The sequence below is a fragment of the Schistocerca serialis genome, chromosome 3 (genome assembly GCF_023864345.2).
Source record: "Schistocerca serialis cubense isolate TAMUIC-IGC-003099 chromosome 3, iqSchSeri2.2, whole genome shotgun sequence".
NCBI classification, from domain to species: Eukaryota; Metazoa; Arthropoda; class Insecta; order Orthoptera; family Acrididae; genus Schistocerca; species Schistocerca serialis.
Genome location: NC_064640.1, coordinates 618,775,201 through 618,799,189, shown reverse-complemented (window position 1 = coordinate 618,799,189; position 23,989 = coordinate 618,775,201).

Genomic DNA, 23,989 nt, shown 5'->3' with positions numbered 1-23,989 from the left:
TAATTATTGTATGCAAAACTGAGTTAAAAAGAAAACAACTTTGTTAACGTCGCCTTACGGCGTCTGTACGCTAGAGTGCGTTATGTTTTTCGTGGTTTGCTGGTAGCATTAATCCTGATCGAGTGCTCTCTAATCTACAGGCCTGAGAACGAGACTGGATTTACTACTTTATCATACTTGTAGCTGAGAATATGAAGACGCGTTTCCAGAAATTACCTCAGTTATGTGCTCATTTTCTTAAAATTAATTTCTTTTTGATTTAATTTTTTTGTAACCAGAACAATATGCATCAGATATACATAATTAATCTAGCATAACGTTGCAAAGCGATGAAATGGAACGTGCTCGTAAAGTTGGTATTAGAGAAGACGAATGATGACCTCGGTTTATTGGGAGAATTTTACGAAAGTGTAGCTCATCTATAAAGGAGATCGCGTGTAGAACACTATTTCGATGCATTATTTAGTACTGCTCAAGTGATTGGGATCCTCACCAGGCCAGATTGAGGGAGGACATTGAAGCACTTGAGAGGGGTACTCCTAGATGTTACCTGAAAGTTCGATGAACACGCGTTTACGACGGAGATGCTTCGTTAACTAAAATGGAACCCCTGGAGGAAAGACGACGTTTTTCTCGCGAAACACTACTGAGAAAATTTTGAGGATCGGCATATGCGTCTGACTACAGAACGATTCTACAGCCGCCAACGTACATTTTTCGTAAGGAGCGTGAAGAGAAGATAAGAGCAATTAGCTCTCGTACGTAGGCATATAGACAGTTGTTTTTTCCTCACTCTATTTGCGAGTGGAACAGTAAATGGAATGACTAGTAGCAGTAGTAGTAGAATGACCTTCTCATTGCCAACCGCCATGGATCCGAAAACATCGATCATGTGATGCCCACTAGCTCTTTTCTCACAAGACTTACTGAAAGCATTGGATCATAGCTGTCAGGTAGATGCAGTATATCTTGATTTCGGAAACCATTTGAGTCAGTACCAGAGCTACGCTTAATGCAAAAGTACTTGGGTATCAAGTGAAATTTGTGGTTGGATCGAGGACTTTTTGGTAGGGAGGATGCAGCGTTTTATCTTGGATGGAGAATCATAGTCAGATCTAGAAGTAACCCCGGGTCTGCCCCAGGGAAGTCTATTGGGGCCTTTGCTGTTCATGTTGTATATTAATGACTTTGCAGACAATATTAATAGTAACCTCAGACATTTTGCCGATGATGGAGTTATCTGTAATGAAGTGCTGTCTGAAAGAAGCTACATAAATATTCAATCAGATCTTGATAAGGTTTCGAAGTGGTGTAAAGATTGGCAGCCTGCTTTAAATGTTCAAAAATGTAAAATGGTTCACTTCACAAAACGAAAAAAAATCATAGTCTCCTATGACTATAATATCAGTGAGTCACGGTTGGAGTCGGTCAACTCATGCAAGTACCTGGGTGTTCAAATGGTTCAAATGGCTCTGAGCACTATGGGACTTAACATCTGAGGTCATCAGTCTCCTAGAACTTAGAACTACTTAAACCTAACTAACCTAACTAACCAATGCACACACATCCATGCCTGAGGCAGGATTCGAACCTGTGACCGTAGCGGTCGCGTGGTATCAGACTGAAGCGCCTAGAACCGCTCGGCCACACCGGCCGGCCTACCTGGGAGTAATACACTACTGGCCATTAAAATTGCTACACCACGAACATGACGTGCTACAGACGCGAAATTTAACCGACAGGAAGAAGATGCTGTGATATGCAAATGATTAGCTATTCAGACCACTCACACAAGGTTGGCGCCGGTGGCGACACCTACAACGTGCTGAGATGAGGACAGTTTCCAACCGATTTCTCATACACAAACAGCAGTTGACCGGCGTTGCCTGGTGAAACGTTGTTGTGATGCCCCGTGTAAGGAGGAGAAATGCATACCGTCACGTTTCCCACTTTGATAAAGGTCGGATTGTAGCGTATTGCGATTGCGGTTTATCGTATCGCGACATTGCTGCTCGCGTTGGTCGAGATCCAATGACAGTTAGCAGAATATGGAATCGGTGGGTTCAGGAGGGTAATACGGAACGCTGTGCTGGATCCCAACGGCCTCCTATCACTAGCAGTCGAGATGACAGGCATCATATCCGCATGCCTGTAACGGATCGTGCAGCCACGTCTCGATCGCTGAGTCAATAGATGGGGACGTTTGCAAGACAACAATCATCTGCACGAACAGTTCGACGACGTTTGCAGCAGCATGGACTATCAGCTCGGAGACCATGGCTGCGGTTACACTTGATGCTGCATCACAGACAGGAGCGCCTACGATGGTGTACTCAACGACGAACCTGGGTGCACGAATGGCAAAACATCATTTTTTCGGATGAATCCAGGTTCTGTTTACTGCATCATGATGGTCGCATCCGTGTTTGGTGACATCGCGCTGAACGCACATTGGAAGCGTCTATTCGTCATCGCCATACTGGCGTATCACCCAGCGTGATAATATGGGGTGCCATTGGTTACATGTCACGGTCACCTCTTGTTCGCATTGACGGCACTTTGAACAGTGGACGTTACATTTGAGATGTGTTACGACCCGTGGCTCTGCCCTTCATTCGATCCCTGCGAAACCCTACATTTCACCAGGATAATGCACGACCGCGTGTTGCAGGTCCTGTATGGGCCTTTATGGATACAGAAAATGTTCGACTGCTGCCCTGGCCAGCACATTCTCCAGATCTCTCACCAACTGAAAACGTCTGGTCAATGGTGGCCGAGCAACTGGCTCGTCACAATACGCCAGTCACTACTCTTGATGAACTGTGGTATCGTGTCGAAGCTGCATGGGCAGCTGTAACTGTACGCGCTATCCAAGCTCTGTTTTACTCAATGCCCAGGCGTATCAAGGCCGTTATTACGGCCAGAGGTGGTAGTTCTGGGTACTGATTTCTCTGGATCCATGCACCCAAATTGCGTGAAAATGTAATCACATGTCAGTTCAGATATAATATATTTGTCCAATGAATATCCGTTTATCATCTGCATTTCTTCTTGGTGTAGTAATTTTAATGACCAGTAGTGTACTTCATAGGGTTATGAAATGGAATGATCAGATAGGCTCAGTCGTGAGTAAAGCAGGTGGTAGACTTCGGTTTATTGGTAGAATACTGTGTAAGTGCAATCAGTCTACATTGGAGAATGCTTAAAAATCACTTATGAGCCCGGTGCCAGAATACTGCTCAAGTCTGTGGGACCCATACCAAATAGGACTAACAGGGAATATTGAACGTATACAGAGAAGGGCAGCACGAACGGTCACAGGTTTGTTTGATCCGTGGGACAGTGTCACAGAGATACTGGAGGAACTGAACTGGAAGATTCTTGAAGACAGACGTAAACTGTCCCGAGAAAGTCTATGAAGAAAGTTTCAAGAACCGGCTTTAAATGATTATGAGAATCACGAAAGCAACCATATCCCCTCTTGAGAATAATAATGCTAATGATCATGAAATGGTTATCTGTTGCACATCCTTCACAAAAGCACGTGAATATCTGAAACAATTCTCAAAGCGTGGTACGTAGGTGATAAATAATTATAGATTAGATCGACCCACGTGGGTAAACATTGAACGACGCATCACTTCCAGTTTGATCACGTACCGTAGTGTGTATTGTATAGGTAATTTGTAAAGGACACGTCACTTCCAGTCTGTTTGCATAAAATAGTGTGTTTTGTATGCGTAATTTGTAACGAAAGACACGTAATCTTCCTCTTCTTCATGTTCTTCGCGCTTTAACTCTACTACAATAAATTACATCTACTACAATAAGATACATCTTAAGGTAGCACGAATTAACCAATCTCTTTAGGAACTGGGTGCTCTTATTGCTGTAGGAACATCTCAACACATTGTTAAAAAGTACAATGTAAACAATATCATCACAAAATGGTGTAACATAGGAAATGCATTTTATTTAAAAAAATAATAATTCTGATGTGCAGGCATAAAGGTATGGTTGTCCCCAGCGACAGTGCACCGACTTGAGAGCTAGTGGGGAAGACATCGTCTCTCTCTCACCCACGTACGGTACATGAAGGGTGAATTACAAGGAAAGGTACATGCTTTGAGGTGTGTTAGTACACTTTAAGACAAAAAAAGAGGCATCACGAAGGACTGATCCGAATGAGACGAAAATCGGCAAACGTGATTTACTATAATACCCAAAAGTATCCTAACGACCTGAATCGCGCGTTTCGCCTGATTCGCATGCAGCCCATAAGACGTAGCTGTCTTGCAGGTCCTCTAATCGCTTTGCAATTCAGTCGTTTGACTATGCAAAGTGAATACCACAAGAGATCAATAGAGAACACTGTCCCTTAAGATAATCAGTGCAGATCTAAATCAACACCACGATACTGCAAATACTGGGAAACGCGTTATTAAAGATGAGACAGTCCTTAACACTTGTAAACTCAATTTTATTACAGTAAGTGACATTTCAAAATCACTACCGCACTAATTACAATCTGAGTAAACTAACTCCGTCACATAAGTCACTCTAGGAACCTTTAGGCAAAATTAAATATGTTTATGAACAAGAGAGTTTGAGACAACATCTGGAATCCTAAAGTTCTATGACAATTCGAAATATGTTTGTTCTTTAAAAGTTTTTCCCACACCTGTAAAACATCATTTCTGGTACGAGAAAATGGATATTTAAATAAATATTTGTGCGCATGTTTGAAATCCAAACGACACGACGAACTTTTTTGTCCTGGATCTGGATTGAAACACCTATAGCCACTGTAATTAAGCAAAGCTTTCGTGCCTGACCGAGACTCGATGACAGAACGTTCGTCATTGGTGGCTAGGCATAAAGAGTCATGAAATATCGAAGTTTTCACCGGTGTCAGTCAGCAAATCCGAATTTGAACATTTTTGTGCTTTACCTGGAATCCTGTCAAGATCCTTACCTGCCTGTTAACTAACTACGAAAAACATATAATATTGTACATGGCTTGGGAAGGGGGAAAAGATTGTTGGATTCTGCTTATGACGACAATGTATAGGAGGTTGAGCGGTCAGGAGTTGTGAGTCGTCATCCAGGGCTGCTGTTAAATGACAGAACGAAAATTAGGTAAAATAAAGAGAATATATTTCATTGTACGGAAAGGTACAGAAAGCTGGCTTAAGCCAGAGATAAATTCTGCCGAAATTTTTACAAAGGTACAGACGGTGTTTAGGAAGGATAGATTGCATGCAACCGGTGGTGGAGTGTTCGTCGCTGTTAGTAGTAGTTTATCCTGTAGTGAAGTAGAAGTGGATAGTTCCTGTGAATTATTATGGGTGGAGGTTACACTAAACAACCGAATTAGGTTAATAATTGGCTCCTTTTACCGACCTCCCGACTCAGCAGCATTAGTGGCAGAACAACTGAGAGAAAATTTGGAATACATTTCACATAAATTTTCTCAGCATGTTATAGTCTTAGGTGGAGATTTCAATTTACCAGATATAGACTGGGACACTCAGATGTTTAGGACGGGTGGTAGGGACAGAGCATCGAGTGACATTATACTGAGTGCACTATCCGAAAATTACCTCGAGCAATTAAACAGAGAACCGACTCGTGGAGATAACATCTTGGACCTACTGATAACAAACAGACCCGAACTTTTCGACTCTGTATGTACAGAACAGGGAATCAGTGATCATAAGGCCGTTGCAGCATCCCTGAATATGGAAGTTAGTAGGAATACAAAAAAAGGGAGGAAGGTTTATCTGTTTAGCAAGAGTAATAGAAGGCAGATTTCAGACTACCTAACAGATCAAAACGAAAATTTCTGTTCCGACACTGACAATGTTGAATGTTTATGGAAAAAGTTCAAGGCAATCGTAAAATGCGTTTTAGACAGGTACGTGCCGAGTAAAACTGTGAGGGACGGGAAAAACCCACCGTGGTACAACAGCAAAGTTAGGAAACTACTGCGAAAGCAAAGAGAGCTTCACTCTAAGTTTAAACGCAGCCAAAACCTCTCAGACAAACAGAAGCTAAACGATGTCAAAGTTAGCGTAAGGAGGGCTATGCGTGAAGCGTTCATTGAATTCGAAAGTAAAATTCTATGTACCGACTTGACAGAAAATCCAAGGAAGTTCTGGTCTTACGTTAAATCAGTAAGTGGCTCGAAACAGCATATCCAGACACTACGGGATGATGATGGCATTGAAACAGAGGATGACACGCGTAAAGCTGAAATACTAAACACCTTTTTCCAAAGCTGTTTCACAGAGGAAGACCGCACTGCAGTTCCTTCTCTAAATCCTCGCACAAACGGAAAAATGGCTGACATCGAAATAAGTGTCCAAGGAATAGAAAAGCAACTGGAATCACTCAATAGAGGAAAGTCCACTGGACCTGACGGGATACCAATTCGATTCTACACAGAGTACGCGAAAGAACTTGCCCCCCTTCTAACAGCCGTGTACCGCAAGTCTCTAGAGGAACGGAGGGTTCCAAATGATTGGAAAAGAGCACAGATAGTCCCAGTCTTCAAGAAGGCTCGTCGAGCAGATGCGCAAAACTATAGACCTATATCTCTGACGTCGATCTCTTGTAGAATTTTAGAACATGTTTTTTGCTCGCGTATCATGTCATTTCTGGAAACCCAGAATCTACTATGTAGGAATCAACATGGATTCCGGAAACAGCGATCGTGTGACACCCAACTCGCTTTATTTGTTCATGAGACCCAGAAAATATTAGATACAGGCTCCCAGGTAGATGCTATTTTTCTTGACTTCCGGAAGGCGTTCGATACAGTTCCGCACTGTCGCCTGATGAACAAAGTAAGAGCCTACGGAATATCAGACCAGCTGTGTGGCTGGATTGAAGAGTTTTTAGCAAACAGAACACAGCATGTTGTTATCAATGGAGAGACGTCTACAGACGTTAAAGTAACCTCTGGCGTGCCACAGGGGAGTGTTATGGGACCATTGCTTTTCACAATATATATAAATGACCTAGTAGATAGTGTCGGAAGTTCCATGCGGCTTTTCGCGGATGATGCTGTAGTATACAGAGAAGTTGCAGCATTAGAAAATTGTAGCGAAATGCAGGAAGATCTGCAGCGGATAGGCACTTGGTGCAGGGAGTGGCAACTGACCCTTAACATAGACAAATGTAATGTATTGCGAATACATAGAAAGAAGGATCCTTTATTGTATGATTATATGATAGCGGAACAAACACTGGTAGCAGTTACTTCTGTAAAACATCTGGGAGTATGCGTGCGGAACGATTTGAAGTGGAATGATCATATTAAATTAATTGTTGGTAAGGCGGGTACCAGGTTGAGATTCATTGGGAGAGTGCTTAGAAAATGTAGTCCATCAACAAAGGAGGTGGCTTACAAAACATTCGTTCGACCTATATTTGAGTATTGCTCATCAGTGTGGGATCCGTACCAGATCGGTCTGACGGAGGAGATAGAGAAGATCCAAAGAAGAGCGGCGCGTTTCGTCACAGGGTTATTTGGTAACCGTGATAGCGTTACGGAGATGTTTAATAAACTCAAGTGGCAGACTCTGCAAGAGAGGCGCTCTGCATCGCGGTGTAGCTTGCTCGCCAGGTTTCGAGAGGGTGCGTTTCTGGATGAGGTATCGAATATATTGCTTCCCCCTACTTATACCTCCCGAGGAGATCACGAATGTAAAATTAGAGAGATTAGAGCGCACACGGAGGCTTTCAGACAGTCGTTCTTCCCGCGAACCATACGCGACTGGAACAGGAAAGGGAGGTAATGACAGTGGCACGTAAAGTGCCCTCCGCCACACACCGTTGGGTGGCTTGCGGAGTATCAATGTAGATGTAGATGTAGACAAAGCGCGCGCATAGGTCAGAAATTATCAGATGTAGGCCAGTCCAGGAGGACGAACAACGAAATCAGTGGGCAATGGATGGCGAGGCGGTTCATGTTAACTTAATGTTAGTGGCCGGTCATGGAACGCAGAACCAGAGGCTCTGTCTCCCAGGAAAGACTTCTGTTCTGCTCGAAGTCTGGATCACAAGAGAGAGAAGCAACAGTGTTCTGCACTGCAGAATCGTCCAGTGTCTACACACGTGACTTGTATTCCACGCACACTATTGACTAAAACTGATGGCTTGACTCCGCTAGCAATTTCAGCATAGGGCTCAAGGCGCTTCTTGTCAGCAGCTTTAACTGCACAGAACTGCCTCGGTTCTGAAAGGCAGGTAACTTTTGTCATGTAGGCACAGTGGAAGTGTAAAGAGTTGACTGAGCCTAAAAAATAAATTTTTTAAACCAGTTCCCTAAAGTATTCCTTGACTGGCTGCCACAATATAATTTCAGATAGCAAAGTTTCCGCGTGTTTAAAACGAAGTGCCATGATGTAATGATTTGTGACGGGGACTCGAACCCTGCGAGTAATAATGTTGTTAACTAGTAAAATCAGATGTTCTGTTTCGAATTTTTTCAACAGCAGCGAGATGTTCGAATTTCAGATCAGGGTGCAGTTCTTTTGCCTGACCAGAAATCGAATCCGGCACCCATCGTCGTTGTTTTCAGTGCATGAATTGTTAGCTCACTAGCAGGGAGATGTGCTTGACTAAAAATAACGGCATCTATCGCTTCATGTGGGTCAGATACCATAAAGAGGAGATCCGAATTCAAATGCTGGTCCAGCAATAAATTTTTCTCCGTCTCAAGTTCGAATAAAATAAGAACCCTGTGACCTTAAATGACCATTGACTCATTAAATAAAATTATGTTTCTAGTGTAAGGAAGCTCACTGTCTGCCGCGACTTCCGACTTTGTGATGGTCCAACCTAAACCGGCTCTGCCCCAGTTGGAAGGGAGGATATGATTCTCACAATGCGAATTCTGAACTAATGTGGGACTTGACGGTCTTCATTTGACATTAGTAGAGGTGTAGGAGATCTGATCGGGTGTGTTTAAAATACAAGAAGAAATTAGAAATAGAACCCATATCTCGCTACTAACAAACTAAATTCAATCCACTAGACTACTGAAACACACATTTGCTACATTCGTGATATGGAGTAACGTAGGATGCGCTTAGCTTACAAATTAGACACGGTGAAAAAATTTATCTTCTCAATTAACTGATTAATTATCAGCAGGCTTCTGACATGGGAACTATGCTAGTCTCACGTAAGCAGGATGCAGAGATGCTTTTAGTAGTCACAGCCTCGACTAGAAGCCATATTGAAAATTTCACTATTCCGAGAAATTTCTTGGCTCGAGAAGTACAATTGCAGAGTATGAAGTCAACAAATACTTCGATTATTATTGTCATTATCGCTATTAACTTCTTCATCCTGCTGCTGTTACCCGCGTGCTTAAAGGAAACATTAAACGCTTCTGGTCATTTTTAGAAGCAGTTGCCAAAAACAGGTAAATATTTAATTCGTAGGAAATGGTTACGACGTTATGTGGCAACAGGACCGTAACAGGTAATTATTTGTTTCTTTAAATGCGAACATTTTTAGGTTAGGCTTTACCGTGACTGTTACTGACATTAAATGAAACAACAATTTCACTGTTACCAGTCACCGTTTTTTATTTCCACGACGCGTTTCGAAGGTTTAAACCTCCATCATCGGGTGGGTTTACATTAGTAAGTATTACATTTGTGTGTGTGTTGTGTTACGATTTTTGGGGGAACTTGTGGCACTGCCTAGTGGAGAAACGAGTATACCAGATTGCCAATGTCTTCAAACGGAAAGGCATAAGCATATCCTTTACAACAGACAACAAGATTGGACAGAAGTTACCCCACAACATCGGCACACGAAACCCACTTCATCACACAGGTGTGTACAAAATTGAATGTTTGGACTGTGACTGCTTCTACATAGGCCAGACAGGCAGATCATTTGAGATTAGGTTCAAGGAACACATGGCAGCACTAAAAAACAAAAAAAAAAAAAAAAAAAATATATCACACATCAGCAATAGCTACACACTTGCATGAAACAAAACACCATGTTAACAACACAAGCATTAGCATCCTACACACCCAACCAAAAGGCAGAAAACTAGACATCCTTGAAACACTCCAAATATACAAACATCAAATGAAACAACCAGAATCTATCTTAAATGACAAAAATGACAATATTTACAATAGTATCATCTCCGTTTTCAGCAACTGCCTACACTCATAAAAATGCACACACACACTTACACACACACACACACACCTAATATTTACCATAAATATTGACAGCTGCCAAGAGTACAAGAGACTGACCTCATTCAAAGATAATTCATCACACCAACAGCTTGTACCCCTTGTCAGCTTAAAACTGTATGTACATCAACTAATGGCACAAATGTATATCTATCTGCATATTTCATAGCATTAACCAATGTATTCCCCAACCTTTAGGCAACTACTATATGCAACATACAATCATAAGACTCCTTGCCTTGTAAATGTTTCCTCTCAATAATCACTCTTTCCTCTCTCTCTCTCTCTCTCTCTCTCTCTCTCTCCCCCTCTCTCCCCCTCTCTCCCCCCCTCTCCCTCACCCTTTCACTCACACACACACACACACACACACACACACACACACTTTTTCTCTCTCTACCTCTCCTTCTGCCTCCAGCCCCTCACTTCACACCTGTTTATTAACCCCAATCAAAGAGTGTAATGTATGTATGATTTTACTGTTGTAGCCAATATGGTCATTGAAATTATAGTCTGTAACATTTCACCTAATTGTTATCAATAAGTATGATGTTTAAGCCATTTTAACATTTCACCTGTTTGTATAAACAAGTACGAATGTTTGCTGTTTTAACTTGTCAGAATTGGATTTACATACCACCTGAAGTACACACACATATATTTGACACCTGAAAACAAACACCGCCAAATGCTTAAAGCAATCATTCTGTTATTATATTGTTATGATATATATTCTTTGCGCTTTGCGATTATGTCTTCACTTCTGCTATACGAACTTTGCACCCAGCTGATTCCAGACGCCATATTTGTTTACAAATGTGGCAGTATACATGTGATGTGTTACGACAGCAAAAGGAACCTGTGATCACTGAAGGTACTGTAGTTTACTTATTTAATGTTTACCATTAGATATCAGTTTAATTTTTCATAAAAGTTATCCTAAACCATATTCTGAAATAGTGTCTCGTTTCTCCACTAGGCAGTGCCACAAGTTCCCCCAAAAATCGTAACACAACACACACACAAATGTAATACTTACTAATGTAAACCCACCCGATGATGGAGGTTTAAACCTTCGAAACGCGTCGTGGAAATAAAAAACGGTGACTGGTAACAGTGAAATTGTTGTTTCATTTAATATTTGTTTCTTTCCGTATCTGGCGAATACTTTTCTAGTTAATATCGGACATCTGCAACTATTCGTAGATTAACTAATGTAGACGGTACTTCAGAACAGACATTGCGTTGCATTACTTCATTTACTTGCGCTTAGCAACGACGCTTGTAAAATGCTAAAACTGGCGGTAAACGCCACTTTCAAAGCCAGAGGATATTAACGTTTCTGTTAAATGTCACGATCCTTCTGTAGTGACTTGATCGACGTCACCTATTTCAAGTAGTACATGGAAGAAAAACTCACATCCGATTCAGTGGCCTTACACTTAGTCGCCAACCAGAAATTTTAACACTGTGGAACATCAGTTTCATAATCTGATATAGCGAAGACTGTTTACCGCTGCTCTCTCTCACCGGAAAATACACATTTGACTTACTGGGCTCCATAACTATACCGGAACAGTCATTTCACGTCCAAGCAAAGCTTACAAATAGCAGAATATAATAGAGCCGTGGCTTCCAGTTGTGTATATTCGTAACGTAAACTGGCTCGTACTGCCAGCTTCATTTCACTTCATTTTGTAATCACTGAAATAAAAGTCACATGTTCTCCCAACATGAGAGATTTCGTTTCGTTCCCTTCTAACCAGCGAAAAGAGGCAAAATGCGACGAGTAATAGCTTCATAAAACCTCTGTTTAGTGCTGTTAAGAGGATGTATTTTAACGATGTCGTAGGTGAAGGAACTATGCTTAATCTTAAAAAATCTTAAAAAGCAACGTTCAGAAATTTACCGAATAACAAATGCTTATCGTCCAGGCAGGAAAAGGTTTCAAAATAAAGTCAGCACATAAAGGGCCAGGTCGATCTTTTCGTCTGATAGCACTACATTATAGTTCGCCTGAGAGGTATCACATGCTGTGCTCTTGTAGCTGTGGAAATCATTAGTTGAAACCGAATTCAACATATGAGCGTATGGTATTGATAAAAATACAAGAAGAGTAACAAACGAAGACTGAGTTCATCCTCAAACAATAATTCGACTACACTATAAAGCGCTGTTACAGATTAATGTGGTGTAATATTTGTGGTTACACTGTTGACTCAAATACGACAGTGGGAGCAGCATGACCTTCAGTACAGCGTGACTCTAAATTTTACTTTTAATCTCTGAAAACGGTGTCATTATTATTATTATTATTATTATTATTATTACGTGTAGTGAGGTGAAGGAAGTGTTCTCGACTTTGTATCGCACTTCGTTTCCTCCTGTCTTGTTAGTAGATTCTTACTTGCGAAATGTCACATCTCAACGAATGTGACAATGGGCGCATTCTTGCACTTTATGAATATGGATACTGTACCAGCACCATATCCCGTGCCCTAGGATACAGCAGATCAACGATACAAGTCTGGGTGAAGAGGATGGCGCAGGAAGGCCACGTGAACCGTCGTTATTGCCCTGAACGTCCACGGACTGCCACGCAAGATCTACTATTGTATAATAGTATACTCCACTGCAGTGATGAACACCTTTTCAGGCCTAGCAAAGAAAAGAGGAACATCCTCCAGCCGAGTGTGAGCAGGTCGACCGTCTGTCGTCGTCCCAACGACAAAGGAAGTTATTGACGAAAATCAGTGGTTAAGGAAATGTTGATGGAGCAACATAAGGCTGCCAGATTAAACTTCGTACAGCCGAATAGAAGAAAACCGCTTTCGTACTGGGAGCAAGTTATATTTACGGACGATAAAGTGTTTTCTACTGCATCAAATACTTCAGTCCTTGTTATGTCGACCAAGTGGGGCGAGATTCGATAGCAAGTACGTCTATCAGAGGCAAAAGTATGGCCGAACTACTGTCATAGTTTGGGGACTGATATCAGCGAGTGGTTGAGGTATTCTGTGGCAAGTGGACCGTCCGTTTTTTAGTCATTACTACTGCGAAATACTGGAGTACGTAATGCTTCCTTCTGTTCGTCAGAGATTTCTGGAGAGTTGAATAATCTTCCAACATGACCGTTCTCCTGTCCACATTGCGAACTATTTAGGACACTGCTTTCAAATGAACATGTGTTGTTGGACTGGCCTCCAAAAAGTGCTGACCTCTGTCCCATAGAGCACATAAACGCAGAGAAGGAAAATTTTTTTAGGCGTATAAGACCAGTACACAGCCAAGCCAGCGTTGTCCAAAGCACGTCATGACATATGGGAAGATTCATCTGGAAACTTGTTGTCTCTATTCCCTGACAGCTAAATGCAATTGTAGAGGAGGATGGAAGTAGTAGGGCAACAAGGACGCCACCTCACTCTTCATTGTTGCCAAATTTATTCAAGATTGCACATCCAAGATGGCGGCGATAGATGTGACAACGTCGCACTAACATCATGGCAGGAAGTTCAAATTTGGCAGGAAAATACGTCTACCGGGCTGCCTCCACTGACCTAAGAAAATGGTTGGAAAATTTGAGCTGGTAAAAACGGAGGGAAAAAGCACAATATGGCTACCTCTACTAACCTAAGAAAATGGCAGGGAAATTTTGGCGGGAAAATAGGTCAATTGGGCTACCTCCACTAACCTAAGCCATCCAAGCACCACCTCTTCCTTGGAATTGGCGGGAAACTGTCAGTCTCCGTCCAGCTGCTGGAGAGGAAGGAGTGTACTTTATTTATTTTGCCTTAGGATATGGGTTGCCGGCCCTCAGGGGCTACCTTGGCTCCGGTATAACAAAGAATGTATGTCATGCGCTGGAAATATATTTCTTACATTGGGATAATAACAGCGTTACATTCCACACCACAAATAGGTCGGAAACCGCAACGATCTAACACTACATTCTGTTTTAAGTGCAGAACCATGTAGCCTTAGGAGCGCGTGTGGTTATGTTCTCTCTTACCATTAGCTTCTTGGTACTGACTGGAGACACTGGAACAATACTTCAGAGTTGATTTATGTAAAATGCTTCAAACTCCAACCGGCTGGAGCTGCATCATGCATAAAAACCACCCATTTCTTGTTCTTATGTTATATCATTACAGTAGTTTCATATCTACTATACACTGATAAGGGGTGCTAACCTCCTCGACATTTGCGCGTTTGGAGAAATCTTGTGCTCTTGGATGGGTGCAGGACAGCAGTTACAGACTTGGTTCGCACTGTTCCTTCATGAAACAAGGAATGTAGCTGTCTACTTCTGGTCAGATGCAGATTAAATTGGTGCCAGTGCTGCAGGCAGTGTTGAAACTGGAAATGTGTAGTAAGTTCTTATGGGACCAAACTGCTGAAGTCATCGGTCCCTATGCTTATACACTACTTAATCTAACTTAAACTAAGTTATGCTAAGGACAACACACACACCCATGGCCAAGGGAGGACTCGAATCTCTGACGGGACGGTCCGCACGAACCGTGGCAAGGTGCCCCAGACCGCATGGCTACCCCGTGCGGCTACCCCACGCAGCCAGGCACTGTTGGTCAAAGACAATGCGAGGAGATCTTCCAATCTCTAACTCTGTCCTAATAATGCGAGAATGCCCTGTGACTCGCATCCACATAGAGAAAGATCGTAAATTACGCACGATGATGCAAGTGCTAGAGATATGTAGATTGCTGACTGGTACACTGTGGTTCATTAACAATGAATATACATATTGCACAGTCATCTATCTACATTCGCAATGGTACTCGCAAAGTAGAGGAGGGGCGGTTTAGCATGATACAGAAACTGGGCCACGTCATTCGTCAGTGTTGAAATTACCGTAAAACTGCTAAAATTGATCGCACTATCAACTGTGATGCTTATTATTACAGTACATCGACGGTGTCTTTTCCATCCCACCTCTTCAATGGTACGCTGTTGATTACCACATAATGACTGACTGACGACTCTTGTTCGAGATGCAGAAAGAGTCTGGGTGGAGGGGCAACACCTTCTGTGGATGGCTAACACCGAAACAGTGATTGCATACATGACTGATACATGAGGAATCGATCGAAATGGAACACAGATCCATCGGCTATTTCATCACTGTGACAGATGAGTGTAAATGTTGAGGTCATCAATAACCGTCGGAGACCTGCTTGAAAACGCTCCACAATGCCGTAAAATTCTTCCAGTTCCCCTATAGTGACTGTCTTTTATTTCGATGATCCAGTGTGTGTGTTGTGGAAGCAGCAGCAGAAGCAGCAGCAACAACATGATTTACACTGTCAGATGTCTAGTTTTCTATGAGAGTCAATGGATCGAAACATGTTAATGTCAGTTTAGAACCTGATACAGACCTCGAAGTCGTGGTGAAAAAAAATGTATAGCTGTGTACAAAGCCGTGTCATACGCTGTTTGGACGTGTTACAGCAGAAAAAAAACAATGTTTCAAAGAATGACACAGGGTCACAGAGAGCCTCTCTTGCGACTGAATCTGTGGGATAAGGCCCTCCTCCTCTTGCAGTACGGGCGTTGACATTTGAGACTGGTTTGTGCAGGGGACTGAGGTGGATCAATACCTGTATATTTAATGAGATCGGCGCTTATGCTCGATGCAAGCCCATAGACAATATTTGTTTTCGATATACACTCCTGGAATTCATTGTCCCAGGAAGGGGAAACTTTATTGACACATTCCTGGGGTCAGATACATCACATGATCACACTGACAGAACCACAGGCACATAGACACAGGCAACAGAGCATGCACAATGTCGGCACTAGTACAGTGTATATCCACCTTTCGCAGCAATGCAGGCTGCTATTCTCCCATGGAGACGATCGTAGAGATGCTGGATGTAGTCCTGTGGAACGGCTTGCCATGCCATTTCCACCTGGCGCCTCAGTTGGACCAGCGTTCGTGCTGGACGTGCAGACCGCGTGAGACGACGCTTCATCCAGTCCCAAACATGCTCAATGGGGGACAGATCCGGAGATCTTGCTGGCCAGGGTAGTTGACTTACACCTTCTTGAGCACGTTGGGTGGCACGGGATACATGCGGACGTGCATTGTCCTGTTGGAACAGCAAGTTCCCTTGCCGGTCTAGGAATGGTAGAACGATGGGTTCGATGACGGTTTGGATGTACCGTGCACTATTCAGTGTCCCCTCGACGATCACTAGTGGTGTACGGCCAGTGTAGGAGATCGCTCCCCACACCATGATGCCGGGTGTTGGCCCTGTGTGCCTCGGTCGTATGCAGTCCTGATTGTGGCGCTCACCTGCACGGCGCCAAACACGCATACGACCATCATTGGCACCAAGGCAGAAGCGACTCTCATCGCTGAAGACGACACGTCTCCATTCGTCCCTCCATTCACGCCTGTCGCGACACCACTGGAGGCGTGCTGCACGATGTTGGGGCGTGAGCGGAAGACGGCCTAACGGTGTGCGGGACCGTAGCCCAGCTTCATGGAGACGGTTGCGAATGGTCCTCGTCGATACCCCAGGAGCAACAGTGTCCCTAATTTGCTGGGAAGTGGCGGTGCGGTCCCCTACGGCACTGCGTAGGATCCTACGGTCTTGGCGTGCATCCGTGCGTCGCTGCGGTCCGGTCCCAGGTCGACGGGCACGTGCACCTTCCGCCGACCACTGGCGACAACATCGATGTACTGTGGAGACCTCACGCCCCACGTGTTGAGCATTTCGGCGGTACGTCCACCCGGCCTCCCGCATGCCCACTATACGCCCTCGCTCAAAGTCCGTCAACTGCACATACGGTTCACGTCCACGCTGTCGCGGCATGCTACCAGTGTTAAAGACTGCGATGGAGCTCCGTATGCCACGGCAAACTGGCTGACACTGACGGCGGCGGTGCACAAATGCTGCGCAGCTAGCGCCATTCGACGGCCAACACCGCGGTTCCTGGTGTGTCCGCTGTGCCGTGCGTGTGATCATTGCTTGTACAGCCCTCTCGCAGTGTCCGGAGCAAGTATGGTGGGTCTGACACACCGGTGTCAATGTGTTCTTTTTTCTATTTCCAGGAGTGTATATACAGGGTGGTACATTGATCATGACAGGGCCAAATATCTCACGAAATAAGCATCAAACGAAAAAAACTACAAAGAACAAAATTCGTCTAGCTTGAAGGGGCAAACAAGATAGCGCTATGGTTGGCCCGCTAGATGGCGTTGCCATAGGTCAAACGGATATCAACTGCGTTTTTTTTAAATAGGAACTCCCATTTTTTATTACATATTCGTGTAGTACGTAAAGAAATATGAATGTTTTAGTTGGACCACATTTTTCGCTTTGTGATAGATGGCGCTGTAATAGTCACAAACATATGGCTCACAACTTTAGAAGAACAGTTGGTAACAGGTGGGTTTTTTTTAAATTAAAATACAGAACGTAGGTACGTTTGAACATTTTATTTCGGTTGTTCCAATGTGATACATGTACCTTTGTGAACTCATCATTTCTGAGAACGAATGCTGTTACCGCGTGATTACCTGTAAGTACCACATTAATGCAATAAATGCTCAAAATGATGTCCATCAACCTCAATGCATTTGGCAATACGTGTGACGACATTCCTCTCAACAGCGAGTAGTTCGCCTTCCGTAATGTTCGCACATGCATTGACAATGCGCTGACGCATGTTGTCAGGCGTTGTCGGTAGATAGCAAATATCCTTCAACTTTCCCCACAGAAAGTAATCCGGGGACGTCAGATCCGGTGAACGTGCGGGCCATGGTGCTTCGACGACCAATCCACCTGTCATGAAATATGCTATTCAATACCGCTTCAACCGTACGCGAGCTATGTGCCGGACATCCATCATGTTGGAAGTACATCATCATTCTGTTAGGAAGTGAAACATCTTGTAGTAACATCGGTAGAACAGTACGTAGGAAATCAGCATACATTGCACCATTTAGATTGACATCGATAAAATGGGGGCCAATTATCCTTCCTCCCATAATTCCGCACCATACGTTAACCCACCAATTTCGCTGATGTTCCACTTGTCGCAGCCATCGTGGATTTTCCGTTGCCCAATAGTGCATATTATGCCGGTTTACGCTACCGCTGTTGGTGAATGACGCTTCGTCGCTAAATAGAACGCGTGCAAAAAATCTGTCAGCGTCCCGTAATTTTTCTTGTGCCCAGTGGCAGAACTGTACACGACGTTCAAAGGCGTCGCCATGCAATTCATGGTGCACAGAAATATGATACGGGTGCAATGGAAGTTGACGTAGCTTTCTCAGCACCGACGTTTTTGAGATTCCCGATTCTCGCGCAATTTGTCCGCTACTGATGTGCGAATTAGCCGCGACAGCAGCTAAAACACCTACTTGGGCATCATCATTTGTTGCAGGTCGTGGTTGACGTTTCACATGTGGCTGAACACTTCCTGTTTCCTTAAATAACGTAACTATCCGGCGAACGGTCCGGACACTTGGATGGTGTCGTCCAGGATACCGAGCAGCATACATAGCACACGCCCGTTGGGCATTTTGATCACAATAGCCATACATCAACACGATATCGCCCTTTCCGCTATTGATAAACGGTCCATTTTAACACGGGTAATGTATCACGAAGCAAATACCGTCCGCACTGGCGGAATGTTACGTGATACCACGTAGTTATACGTTTGTGACTATTACATCGCCATCTATCACAAAGCGAAAAAAGTGGTCCAACTAAAACATTCATATTTCTTTACGTACTACACAAATGTGCAATAAAAAATGGGGGTTCCTATTTTTAAAAAAACGCAGTTGATATCCATTTGATCTATGGCAGTGTCATCTAGCGGGCCAACCATAGCGCTGGTTTCCCCCTTCAATCTAGACGAGTTTTGTTCTTTGTAGTTTTTTCGTTTGATGCTTATTTCGTGAGTTATTTGGCCCGGTCACTATCAATGGACCACGCTGTATATATATATATATATATCGAGTTTTCTGCCGGATGAAGTTAGCGGAGTTTTTTATAGTTCATAGTTTTTTGTTCTCTGTTGGGTGGGACATGATAGAGAGAATGTTTGGGTGATAGACGTGAATGCTCCCCGAGAGGCGCAGATCTCCTTCAGACTTCAGTACCTGATGTAGTTTGGAGGCGCACCGCAATGCAGTTGCAAAATCCTCGTCCTTCTACCAGTTCCCGTATTGTATTTTTGCACTACGACCTCGTGTTGTAGGAGAAAGCTTCGTTTGGCGCTGGCCTTACACATCATACACGGTTGGCGAAGTTGCGACAACATTTTTCCATTTCCACCAAAAAACACGGTCCTGTCGCACTAGCTCAGCTTACCCTGTCTCTGCACTGGTCTCAGAAGGTGATAGATATAGTGCTCTTCAACTTCTGTTCAGTTCCGATTTAAATTGGAACGATCACATGCACAAATTTGCAGAGATGGTGGGCAGAGTCTGAGGAACAGTTGCACAAGGCACAGGGACTGCCTTAAAAAACCACATTGGAGTATTACTGTAGCAGATAGATTCCAAAAAGTTGACTCGTTTTGAGATATGAGAGTGCCACAAATATAATTCACTTGTGGCTGTGATCATTAAAGACTTCTCCATAGGATCCAACGCAGGTATGTGGTTGATTTCAAATCGCAGACAGCATTTCTACCAGAAAGCGTAACAGTATAGATCTGAAAAGCTAGTGTACATTTCTTACAACCTCAATCTAGCGTTGCATTTCTTTTAAAGTGAATCGTCGCATAGCACACCATCTCCTCTATGTGTTTATTCTCAATCAACCATCGCCTATAATCCAGTGGATATATCACAAGACCTCTGACCTTGCATCGAGATAGAATGTGCTAGTTACTGGAGAAACAATTAGCAGCGGCGTGAGGGAGTTGCAAATGGCGGCTTCATACCATGTTCCTTAGCTGAATCACTTTTTAAATTCGATGATTATTTTTTATGAGGTTACACAGCTGGCGACATGTGCCTGCACTGTCAGTCTGTTAATATAGACCCAAGCGATCACCGTCTGTATTTAATGTCGCGGTATTTGGGTGGAAAATCATTTCATTCGGAAGCAATACCATACCTCGATTTATAAAGCCAGTATAGTTTTTAACATGGATAATTGTGTGGGCCGGTAGAACCAAGACCGATTGTGATAGCAACATAGTCGTTGCGATCGTGTTTTTGACATCTGGTGGCTTGTAAAACGATTGCGTCTCTCTTCCTAAGACACTTGTTCCACTCGCAAGAAGAATTTATGAGACATAGCCATCCAATACAGATTTTTACTCAGTATTGTGTGGTATCGCCAGCATTCAGTTATTGGTGAAGTATTATACTTAGTTGTAGAGGGTGTATGATAGGTTCACTGTGATCAGCTGGTTTGTAAAGTATGTGTGTGTTCCGACATGTGCAAAGAAAATGACTGTGTGTTGTTATAAGGAAGATATGGATTTTATATGAGAAACTGTGATAGCCGCAAGGGAAATGAAAGATAATTTTTTGCTTTGAAAAGTGTTTCCAGTCGTAGGAAAGGTACAGCCACAGCTGTCAGGAGGGGATATTTCCGATATTTCGTTCATTGTCGAATGTCGTCTAATTGAGGCTGCAATTGTAATATTTAATTGTTAGTACTGTGATAAAATATATGTGGCCGGTTTCCTAGGATGGTTCTGTCTGGTGTGCTGGGAGTACATGGCGGCGGTGGCCTGTGGCGGGAACGATTGACGTTTCTGTGTTACGGTGGGAGCCACCCAGACTAGAGAGCCGGCTGGTGTACGGGGCTTAGCTGACCTGACCATGTCGCTCTCTAGACGGTTGAACAGGGAACTAATACTCTGTATGTGTTGGGCAGCCTTTGTGATCATGTATGTTCTCCATGAAAAGCTGAGAAGATTCAGTATGGACGTGTGTTTGTAGTGGGCCATTATTCCCTCCCATGTAAATTGTCCAGTTGACTGCTTCTGCACATTTCCCATCATTACTTGGTTGAGAGAACATCGATTGTGGTGTGTGTTGTGTGCATCCAGATGGTGAAAGACAGGTGGAAGACGTGTTTGCTGGTTCTCTAGACATGAGAAACACCTTAGTTGACTTTTTAAAGCAGAATGGTGGTTTGGAATATGTTATATCATTGACATAGGTATTCATGAGTGGAAATATCAGTTTCCTCTATTTTTTCGAGTTTTCATGTAAAGAACTTCGCAGACGAGATAAGTTTCTAGTTACGCAGTTTTGCCTCACTTCACCTCGCTGAAGTTTCAGGTTTCTAGAAATATAATTTCCAGTCTTCCTCTTCGGAATTATAATGTGGAGGCGATCGGAAACACACTACTATGTGCTCGATATCGAGAACTATCGTGTAAACGGTATGATATTCTGGCAAAAACACTGTGAAAATACACATGTTCTTGTAATCTCAGAGTCAGGAGATGGTGAAGAAAGCAAGTAGGTTGGGGCCAGAAACAGTAATGTCTTTGTGCCGAGGGGAACCGGCCCAGCCTTTGTACGACAGTTGTCTGTATAGGGCGCTCTGGTCGTGCGTCGGGCCAACATGTGTATGGGGGCAGTTGCCGTGTGACCGATGGCTGCAGTGGATGACCACCTGACCCTGTGGGAAATAACTAGCGGTGCAAGGAGTATATACAGTGCATGTGCTTATGTTCTTTTTTGGGATCCATCTGTCTTCACGGTGTATGAGTGTCTGGTGGTCGATAGCTATATGCAGCATGCAGAAGTGATGATTTTGTAAAGTGCAGGATACGAATTGTGTGTTTAATACATCAATGTGATATGCGGTGATATAGCTCTGATAGAGATAGGTTTCATGTTGGAAAATTCAATGACGATGATGATGATGATTAATGTTTTAGGGCGCACAACAACGAGGTTATCAGCGCCCAGAAAAATTCGAGTTTTCCTCGACATTAGCAGAGCAGTGTCATTGAGAAAGAGTCTTTCCATGTATCATGATCTGTAGATCACTTTTGCAGGATTTAACAGTCAGTGAAACATGGTTGCCGTATGTTTCTTTTTCGATCTGTACAAAATAGTTTTACCGCTGAAAGTCTCATCTGCAGAAAATGGAGGACAGCGCTCCCACATCGGCAGCAGCAGAAGTTTGGTGGGGCAATTCAGTAAGAGCCAGTCGGAATGCTCCATTCATTCACAAGACATCCTATGTGCCGTGGATGGGAGCCTATACATCTGATTTGAACAAGATGGGAGCAAGGTATCTATGGAAAGTTCTCAGAGTAACGTGATGTCTTCTTTGTTCAAGCGTTCAGAGACAAATCACTATTTCTTGGAAGGGCTTCATGTTATCATCATCTCACTTTACAAACAACAAGAACACTTTTATGATTAACGGTGATTTTTCAGGCATGCACTCACATGATGAAGGCTTTCAGTGGTGAGAAAAAGAGCGAACGTTTACCGTTTCTGAGATGTCTCTTGAAAGCAGGACGTCACGATTTCTGGGAAGGGTAACATGTGATGGGTTGGGTGCTTTGTTTGGACCATCAGGAAGAATACATTTGATGTTATTCTGGGATGTTTTCATAAACAGTTTCTGAAAGCAGTGCAAAAGATTTATATAGTATACGTCTGTCCAGAGGGAGATTTGGCTGTCAGCTACATCGACGTCAAACGTCTGCATAGCATTGATAATCTTTTAGCTGTGCCATGATTTTGTTCCTCGAAGGCAGGTCGCCACAGACGTTAATAACATGTGCTGACCCATGTTTTGAACAGGCTGTCATGTTAGGACAAGAATTTCCATTCAGACAAGGTGAGACATCACTAAAGCTCCTACAGCAAAAGCGATCGTCAATTATTTCTGTGGCACTTTACGATTTCCGGGAAGGGGTGATATGTAATGGATGGGCTGTCTCGTTAGGATCGCTAGGAAGACTGTACCCTGTGTTATTCTGGGATATTTTCACAAACAGTTTCTCAAAGAAGTGCAAAATATATCTATAGCATGTCCAAAGGAAGACCTGGCTGTCATTTATGTAGGCATGATACATCAGTATAATACTGTCAACCATTTAGCTGCGCCTGCGAGGGTGGGTCACTAGGTACACACCTCGTTCGACAAATAGGCGGCGCTGGACCCGCAGGTACAAAGGCGATGCATCAGTGGATCAGCCATGGTGGCCAAGTAAGGACGTTACCACCCTCTCCAGACGTGTGAAGCCAGATGTGTCTCACCTGTGGGACAGGCTAGACCGGTGCGCATGCCCGACATAGCCGGCCATCATTCCGCCTTGCACCTCTGTAGGTAACAGATCGCTGATATGTCGTGGTCGAATTTCTTAACAATACTTCAAAAGCGTTTCTGCATGAGGTGAGTGTTTTTACACTGCATTATTTCGGCTGTTTAAGCGTTGCGAGAGTGCCATTAGTGACTGGATCCCCCTACGTACCAACTTGGAAGCTATAGTGGTTTGAGTGCAAACGACTCCAGCAATCACCATCTGCAATGTGTACCTCCCTCCAGATAGGCCACTTCCTTACATTGCACTATGTACCTTAATCCAACAACTCCCGCCCCCATTTCTCCTCCTTGGGGTCTTTGGTGCCCACCATCTATTGTGGGGGAGTGTCAGTTCAATGGGTAGGGTTATCCTAATTGACTAACTTATCACGGACCTCAATTTGTGTCTCCTCAATGATAGTTCCCCTACCCGCTTCAGTGCTGCTTGGCACCTTCTCTGCTATCGATCTCACG